This window comes from Cryptomeria japonica, chromosome 2 (genome assembly GCF_030272615.1).
Source record: "Cryptomeria japonica chromosome 2, Sugi_1.0, whole genome shotgun sequence".
Taxonomy (NCBI): Eukaryota; Viridiplantae; Streptophyta; class Pinopsida; order Cupressales; family Cupressaceae; genus Cryptomeria; species Cryptomeria japonica.
In genome coordinates this window covers 279,640,876-279,650,823 of record NC_081406.1, presented here as the reverse complement: position 1 = coordinate 279,650,823, position 9,948 = coordinate 279,640,876, and the positions used below count along the sequence as shown (strand labels likewise).

The 9,948-nt window shown below is 33.0% G+C and overlaps 1 long non-coding RNA gene across 1 annotated transcript; it reads left to right on the top strand.

The window, feature by feature from the left end:
• The first annotated feature begins 2,899 nt into the window (after positions 1-2,899).
• LOC131030505 (uncharacterized) lies at positions 2,900-8,118 on the top strand. Its single transcript, XR_009102913.2, has 2 exons — positions 2,900-3,208; positions 7,825-8,118. It is a non-coding gene; the product is annotated as an uncharacterized LOC131030505 (long non-coding RNA).
• Positions 8,119-9,948: the final 1,830 nt, after the last annotated feature.

Below are 9,948 nucleotides of genomic sequence, written 5' to 3'. Positions count from 1 at the left end.
TTTAGCATTTTAGATGTGAAGTTGCAGATAGATTTTTATTACTGTTATTTTGTGAAAGTGACAGAAAATCTCTTAACCGAGTGGACTTAACAGTCTTATTTGTAAAACCCTCTAGCAAGGTGACATTCCGATTGAGTGTTTGAAATCCTTTAACAAGGTCACTTCTAACAAGGTGAAGATCCTAACAGATCTGAGGGAAATCCCTTAATCGGGTCACATCTAGAAATGTGTTTGTAATCTTTAACAGGATTTTCTTTTAACCGAGCATACTCTAGAAGAGTATATTTCTTAGTGGGTCCGAAATCCCACAATGGTTTTTCCCTATTTGGGTTTCCACGTTAAATCTGGTGTTATGAGGTTTATGATGTTTATATGCTTTTGAGTTTACATGTTTAACAGTTTTGGTTATATTACTGAAGTATATGTTACCCAGGTTGAATCTGATGTTTTTATAGAAGATTAAGTTTGTATGATTCACCCCCCCTCTCATCTTGTTGGCTATTAGATCTGTACTTACATTTAGTATCAGAACTATCAACCGGTACTGATAAGAATTTGTTTGAGAAAGTATTTGATCTTGTTGATAAGGTTAATGAGTTGGTAATTGATCAAGTTTATATGATTACTTTGGTGGTGAAAGTATTGGTAAATGATTTGATTAATGTGTTAAGAAAATTTGAAAAAGATTATTAGATTTGATTACATAAGTTGAGATATCTGAGATAAGCTGAAATAAGTTTGATTTTGTGTTAAAGTTTGAATTGGTCTTAATGCCGATTCACCCCCTCTCAGTATCAACTGGATCCTCATAGGATTAACAAAATACTAAACCTCATTTTACCCCACCGGAATATGATGGAAAGTTGGATTCGGATTAATTGATGGATTGGATCTTGGAGATGGAGAAATATTTTGATTTTGAAAACACTGCAGAAGAAAGGAAGGTGAAATATGCTTGTACCCGGTTGAAAGTTCATGCATCTCTTTGGTGGGAGCATTTTTAGGTTGATATACAAAGAAGAGGTAAAGAGAAGATCAAGACATAAGATCAGATGATTGCTAAGTTGAAATAAAAATTTATGCTAGTCAATTATCAAGTGAATCTGTTTCGGAAATTACAGAATTTGAGACAAAAGGAATCTAGTGTGAAGGAATACACCATATCAACAATATGTACTTCCATCATCAATTATAATGACCAGTTGTCTCTACCATAGCCATGCACACAATTGAACCATGTGACAACAATGACAACAAATACCAACAATCAACAATTGATAACACCAATAGACACAACAAAATACATCAACAACATATACTTCCATCATTAAAGGGTTGACACCAATAAACAAAATCATAATTGTACTAACAACAATCTCCAATATCCTCCTAAACACTTAGTCAACAATCTCTCCACACTCTGACAATCACAACACAACACACAAGTTGATGGTTGACATCAATGACAACACCAAGTCATCAATGATAACAAATACCAACAAGAAGGTCACTCTAGTGCTTATTTAAGCTAAGCTAAAGAGTAGTGATGACATCCACATTTTATGGAATTATTCCCTCAAATAGATTATACATCATTTTCATTTGTTATAAAAAATTAAAGGATGGAAACCCCTCGATTACTACAGTTAGATTGTGGATGAAAGCCCTTCTCTAGCATTGAGCAATTGCACATAGGGATTATGCTTGAGGTTTGATTACCTAATATTTGACAATTTCTGCAACACATGTTTCTCTCAGTTTTAGGAGGCTCACTTTGTACCTAGGGTTTGTAAGCACGTGGTGGCTCCTTAAGCATCTATTGAAGTTAGTTTGTGACATTTCTTTCGATAAAAATAATAATTTTAGTCATTCCAACAAATATGCTAAAGCTAATTTCGTTCAAGTTAACATCACTATTGAAATTAATAAAGAGTAGTTGGGTTGTGGTTTTTGTGTTATTTTTTAGCATTTAGATGACATTCTCATCCATTTCTGCATATTCTTTTGAGAATAATATTATCGTATTAGATTTGATCTTGTAATAAATATGGACATTGTGTTGATTGACATTAAATCCTGTAGAAATATACTCTTAAGGATATTACAATAATATCTTAGATTATAATACTAATATTGTAGGTGTTGTTACTTTTAATGTTCCAAATCAAAATGTTCTTAAAGTAAATGTTCCTTCTAGTGTTAAAATCATAAACAACTGTGTGACAATCAAATGATTCCATGATGTCTTTAAATGCTTAAGTAATCTCTTTAAATAGTACTTTGACAATAAATTGTTGCACGAACATGTAAAAAGTTATCAACTTTAGAATGGTAAAAAAAAAAATTGAGGGAGTTAAACATATTAATTTTCATTTAGATTGAAGTCATACAAGATTTCTCCCACACATTACATAAATGACCTAGGATAAAGAAATCTAGATTTGGTGTATATGAGCTTGAGTATGTGGGTAAGAAGGGTGGGCTAGGTAATGGACTGGGATAATGGTATAGAGGATTTGAGATGCATATGGATACGAGAAGCATGGGATGTAGTAGTACATATGAAAGTATGATTGGAGTTATAATTGTAAATAAATAATTAACCAAGATTTATAATGAATGAGACTACAAACAATTGATATTCTAATATTAAATGTTTAGACAAAAAAAGTAAACAAAGAAACAAGATACTTAACTCTATAAACAAAAGATTGTCTAATGTTTGTAATCAATATAACTTAATTTTTTTAAAGTATATAATGAATGTTAAATCCATTATGTTATTGTAGTGCACATTGTCAATCAATAGTAAAAATATTTATTATGTATCAATTGAAATGAACAACATAAAGGATTGGAACATAAATCTTCAAAAATCTTCCAGCCGTTTGAACTGCGCTCCTTTCAACGGAAATGTTTTTTTAAAAGGAAAAAAGCAGTACCAGACGGTTAAACTCATGAGATGCCTATATAAAAGAATGCTATTCATTGTTTTTTAAAGCATTAATTCTTGTTCATTTCCCTGACCGCTCGCAGAAACATTTTGCATTTGTTGTTTTTCATATTTGCGGAAGAACTGCACAAGGATTTGTATGAGAAGTACGAAATGAGGAATAAGTGATAGCAGAGGCCTATTTCTTCTGCCCGACAAATTTGTGCAAATGTGGGCGGTGGAATTTATGCATTTTCCAGCACCTGTTTGGCATGGGTATGTGTTTTAATGGGCAATGTATTGTATTTTTCTAGTTGAATTCTTTACAATAAGCATTGTATTTGGACTATTGATTGTGTCATTTACTCTTTTCGTGTGGATTAGGAGTCTTAGTAATTTATTTATGTGGATTTTCATTCTGCATTTCTTTGTTTGAATCCTTGAATCTTTAATTGAGGTAGTGTGCTTTGTTAGTTTTGGATGGTTTGCAGACGCCATAAAAAGTAATAAAAGAGTGCTTTATTTTCCCAGTTGAACAAGATTGTTAAATGATCTGTTTCTGTAGGGAAATCAACCAAAAACAATGTTATCTAATTAGGGTGCCCTGCTGTTAGGTCTACTTCTAGGGATTTGTCACAGGCTTCCTCTAATTGTATCGTGTCCAGTTTTGTGGGGACTTATCTGTACACACATGCTTTCTTCTTAATGAACAAGAATTAGCAAGCCGCCATGAGGTCGATCTCTGTCAAACAACCAGGAAATGACAACAATATCTGTGAACTATCAGGTCCCTGGACACCCAACAGAGCCCTAATGTGTGGATTAGGACTCTGTTAGTAAATTTATTTGTGTGGATTTTTCATCTCTGCATTTCTTTGTTTGAATCCTTGAATCCTTGAATCTTTAATAGTAGTAGTGTGCTTTGTTAGTTTTTGATGGTTGCAGACGCCATAAAAAGGAATAAAAGATTGCTTTATTTTGCCAGTTGAACAAGATTGTCAAATGTTTTGTTTCTGTAGGCAAATCAACCAAAAACAATGTTATCTAATTAGGGTGCCCTGTTGTTAGGTCTAGTTCTAGGGATTTGTCATAGGCTTCCTCTAATTGTATTATGTGCAATTTAGTGGGGACTTATTTGTACACACGACTTTTCTTCTTAATAAGCAAGAATTAGCAAGCCACCATGAGGTCAATCTCTGTCAAACAACCAGGAAAAGACAATAATATCTGTGAACTAACATAAGGTCCCTTGACACCCAGAAGAGCCATAATGTGTCACCGTCATATGGATGCTTACATATTATCTATAATAAGCTTAGAAAAGCAATTAGAAGTGCATGGCAGGCTCTGCAATCTAGTCTTGCCAACCACAGGGCCATATTTAGAGTGCCTCTCTAAATTATGGATTTAGTAAACTTATTAATTTTAATGATGAACCACCAGGGCCATTTCTAGAATGCCTCTCTAATTAGTAAACTGATTAATTTTTTGTGACAAACCAAGGCTTAGAAAAACAAGTAGATGCGCCTTCCACCAGGCAGGTTTTGCAATCTAGTCTTGACAACCACAGGGTCACTTTCCAGCTCAATAGTCAGCATAATACTTTCCAACTCAATAGTCAGCATAATATTATAAAGCATTTTTTTGTTTTAATTTATGGATTGAGTAAACTGGTTAATTTCTATGACAAACTAGACTTACAAAAATAAGTAGACGTGCCTTCCACCAAGCAGAACCACATGCCGTTTTGCAGCTCAATAGCAGTATAGGCATTCTTTTCCTTTGCAATTTATAGATTTACTGAACTGGTTAATTTTTATGAAAATCTAAGCTTAAAAAATGTGTAGATGTGTCTTCCACCAATTAAGCTTGGCAATTTACTATTGTTAACCATAGGCCATTTTGCAGCTCAATAGTCAGTATAAGTATTCTTTTCCTTTCTAATTTATGGATTTAGTAAACTAGTTAATTTTTATGACAAACTAGGTTTAAAAAAACAAGAAGATGTGTCTTCCACCAACTAGGCTCTGCATTCTACTCTATCAACCACAAGCCATTTTGCAACTCAACATTTAGGATAAGCATTCTTTTCCTTTCTAATTTACAGATTTAGTAAACTGGTTACTTTTTATGACAAACTAGGCTGAAAAAATAAGTAGATGTGCCTTCCATCAAGTAGGCTTTGCAATCTACTCTTGTCAACCACAGGCCATTTTGCAGCTCAATAGTTAGTACAAGCATTCTTTTCCTTTCTAATTTATGGATTTAGTAAACTGGTTAATTTTTTTTTGATGAACTAGGCTTAAAAAAACAAGTAGATGTGCCATCCAACAAGTAGGCTCTGCAATCTACTTTTGTCAACCAGAGGCCATTTTGTAGCACAATAGTTAGTACAAGCATTCTTTTTATGGATATATTAATCTGGTTAATTTTTATAACAAACTAGGCTTAAAAAACAAGTAGATTTGCCTTCCACCAACTAGGCTCTGCAATCTACTCTTGCCAACCATAGGCCATTTTCCAGCTCAATAGTCATTACAAGCCTTCTTTTCCTTTCTAATTTATGGATTTAGTAAATTGGTTAATGTTTTTGACAAACTAGGCTTAAAAAAACAAGTAGGTGTGCCTTCTACCAACTAGGCTTTGCAATCTACATTTATCAACCACAGGCCATTTTGCAGCTCAATAGTCAGTACACACATTCTTTCCTTTCTAATTTATGGATTTAATAAACTGGTTAATTTTAATGACAAAACTAGGCTTTTAAAAACAAGTAGATGTGCCTTCCACAAACTAGGCTCTGCAATCTACTCTTGTCAACAACGGGCCATTTTCCAGCTCAGTAGTCATTACAGGCATTCTTTTCCTTTCTAATTTATGGATTTAGTGAATTGGTTAATTTTTTTTTTGACAAATTAGGCTTAAAAAAACAAGTAGATGTGCCTTCCACCAACTAGGCTTTGCAATCTACATTTGTCAACCACAGACCATTTTGCAGCTCAATAGTCAGTACAAGCATTTGTTCCTTTCTAATTTATGGATTTAGTAAACTGTTTAATTTTAATGACAAAACTAGGCTTAAAAAAACAAGTAGATGTGCCTTCCACAAACTAGGCTCTGCAATCTACTTTTGTCAACGACAGATCATTTTCGAGCTCAATAGTTAGTACAGTCGTTGTTGTCCTTTCTAATTTATGGATTTAGTAAACTGATTAATTTTTATGATGATCTAGGCTTAGAAAATCAAGTAGATGTACCTTCCACCAAGCAGCCTCTTCTGCAATCTACTCTTGTCAACAACAGGGCATTTTCCAGCTCATAGTCAGTTCAGGCATTCTTTTCCTTTCTAATTTTTGGATTTAGTGAACTGGTTGATTTTTATGATAAAGTAGACTTGGAACAAGAAATAGATGTGCCTTCCACCAAGCAGCCCCTGCAATATACTCTTGTCAACAACAGGCCATTTTCCAGCTCATAGTCATTTCAAACATTCTTTTCCTTTCTAATTTATAGATGAAGTGGATTGATTGATTTTTATGACAAACTAGACTTAGAACAACAAATAGATGTGCTTTCCACCAACAACATCTTCAGCCTGCAGATTATGCAAACTCGGGTAAGTTTTCCTCACTTACATTTATATTATTTGCGTTTCTGCTTTATACATTGATACTATCATACTGTACCTTTTTAAAGTATTTGACTCATTTACCTCAAGGCCTTAGCCTATATTCACATATTTACAGAAAAAAGTGTTAAGAAAACAAAACACAATTACATTAAACTGCTATATGACGAAAGCAAGAGCATTAAGGGGGAGGACTATCCCATTTACACTGCTAAATAAAATATATACATCAATTCCAATCGATCATTAAACTTTGTGTTAAGTTTTTAAGGTCATTCTAAGATTGTTTCCTTTTTATTTAAGCTACTAAAATGAATTGCATGAGGGAAATTCAATCGATAGAAATGGAAGATGTAGATAAATAGATGTATAGAAAGGTAAAAGTTAATCTGGGGTGTGGGAGTACGTATCCCAAATGCTTGGGCCTCTTCCTCCTTCCCTTGCAGCTCCTCCATCCTGATGTGAGGCAGAGGCTGTACCGAATATGAGAATCCAGCGGGAATTCTACTGCTACAAGAACCACCCACCACATACACAACAGTACAGAAGCTCTCCATCCCAGTAAACTATACGAAGCAGCTCCTTCATACTGATACGAAGCAGAGGCTGTAAATTAGAAAAGTTTTGAAACTTAGCAATAACAGACGATCTAACTCAAAAATTACAAAATTTTATAATCAGTTAATGTGAGATCCGTTGCTTCTGCTCATTGTCTCAAACGATCAGTTGCAATTTTATATTAGCTATATAATAATAGACATTTTGATGGCTGAAGCAATAGCAATCCATCCACCTGTTGCCAGAGTTCAAAACTCCCATTAATGTCTATTGTATTTTGTATTTTTAGCTTCGTCATTCTATTGTTCTTCCCGTGTACTTCTTCTGGGCTTTTGCCTTTGTTAACAGCAATTTGTATTATAGCCATGATGTTATTCTTGACAGTTTGTATTGTATTGCTTAGATAGCAATAGATGGCTGTGGTCACTAGTTTCATATTTTCTATGAAAAGTTGAAATTACCTGTCACACACTGGGAGGGTGTTAAGAGCTGTCTTTCTTACAAAGTGAGCTTGATAAGTGCCTTATTTTTTTCATTAAAAAATAAACAGGATGTAATTTCTCTCATAGTTTTATTTATTTAAGATGCCATCTTATACATTTTCTAATTTTTTAATTTTAATGATGTTTTATTAATATCTTTTTTATTTTAATTTGTATTTCTGGATGAAGATTCTAACATATGCATAATGTCTATTGATTTGTAGAGGGTTTATTTCTTTTACTATGGGTTGGAGGAGTTATGCTTTTCAACAATGAGCTATAAATTTGATTGCTAAGGTACGTCCAAGAATTCAAACAGTTTTTTATTAATGTTCAGTGTGAAATGAGCATTGTGCAGCTTTCTTTTGGATTTGAAGAAATAATACAAAATGCTGTAATTTTAAAGATGTCAATAACTTATTTAATTGGGAATGGCTGTGTAGCGATGAAAATTTGAAAACAAATTACTTGTAAATATTACTTAACAATTATAATTAATAAAAAGTGTTTATTTTTAAGGAGGGGTAGGAATACCCCTCCATAAACTCTTAAGGATGGTCATGGACATCCTTCAAGAGGTGTTTCTTGTTCTTGTTTCTCTTACTTTTATTTTCATGTGTTTTTAAAGTTAATTAAATTAAATTTTTATGTTAATCAAATTTATGTTTTAAACTCCTATGCATGCTTAAATGGGTATCATGTTTAGCGACATAAATACTTTTATACATTATGATTGTATGGATTTTGTTTTTAGTTCTAATGATGTATATGTCATTGAGGTAATGGGTTTTATTTGAAGTTTTTGTGGCATATATCATTCAATTGTATTGGTTTTGTTTGAAGTTTGCATCATACTCCTATGCTATTCTCAATGCAAGTGTTTATTCATCATGATTGACATTTACTCTCATGCATGATAATTCTATCGGTTTGACATGAAGGATTTAATGACATGTCATTGAGTTCTATGGGTTTTGTTTGAAGAATTTCACCTAAATTGTGTTTGTGCATGCATCATGATTGAGTGATATTGACTCTTATGTATTATGAGTGTATGATTTTTCCATAAGGGTCTAATGACATATATGTTCATTGAGCTCTAGAGTTTTTTTAAAGGTTGAATCAAACTCTGTTGTGTGCTTAATTTGCGTTTTCATGCATCATGCTTGAATGCTATTGAATCTTGTGCTTGATGATTTGTATCTTGTTATTGTCAACCTCATGCACAATGGTTAGTGATATTTATTCTTTTGTAATATAGCTTTTGTGTGAAGGGTATTCATTAAGTTTTTGTGGATTTTTTTCTAAGTTTACGTTATGGTGTATAGGTGGTGGAGCTGAATGGGTTTTGTTTGGAGGTTACATGAAACTCCTACAATATGCCTAGTGTACTCATGCATGGTGATTGCATGTGAAGAATTTAAGTGTTATGGGTGTTGTATGAAATTTGTATAACTAATTTACATATAAACATTATGTAGTATTTGGTGTTCATGTGCATTAAGGTTGATGTTAATCAAGTGTCACTAATTATATAGCTTTTTTGTCAAGGGTCATTAAATTTTATGATGACTTTTAGTATTAGGGTTAAATGAAATTTGATTAATTTATTATATGATGCTCAATGTATTTGTTCATGCCTTATGGTTGAGTGACATTGACTCTCATGTTTGATAATTCTTATGGAATAGACATATGGTGTGCATCTTGATATAATAACATATATGAAATGACATCGTACAATTGTTTTTGCTTTTATGTTAATCCTACATTGTTCACCAAACTTTATGGTACATGCATAGTGTGATTATGCATGCATGATGATTGTAACTTTTTGAGTGAAGCATGCATCACAACTAGTATGTATGTATATATGCATGCATGCATCCATTATGTATGTAGTAGGCATTTATGGATGTATCCATGTATGCATGTATGAATGAATGGTGTGGGTTAAGGTTGAATGGCATATGGGCTTTGTTTGGAGGTTATGTCATTCGGGTATTTTTGTCATTGGGTTGTATGGGCCTTGTTTGGAGGTTATGTCAAATTCATATGCCATGCTTGGTATGTTTGTTTGTGCATCATGGTTGTGTGGCATTGACTTTGTGTAATGTAAAATAGATGGTGTGGGTTAAAGTTGAATGACATATATGGAATTTTATTCTACTAGTACCATTCGTTTTGTGTGAAGCATGCATCACTAGTATGTATGCATGCATGCATCAATTATGTATGTAGTAGGTATTTATGGATGTATCCATGTATGAATGAATCCATGCATGTATGTATGATTAAATACATGCATATATGGATGAATGGATGTATGCATGTATGCATGAATGTAT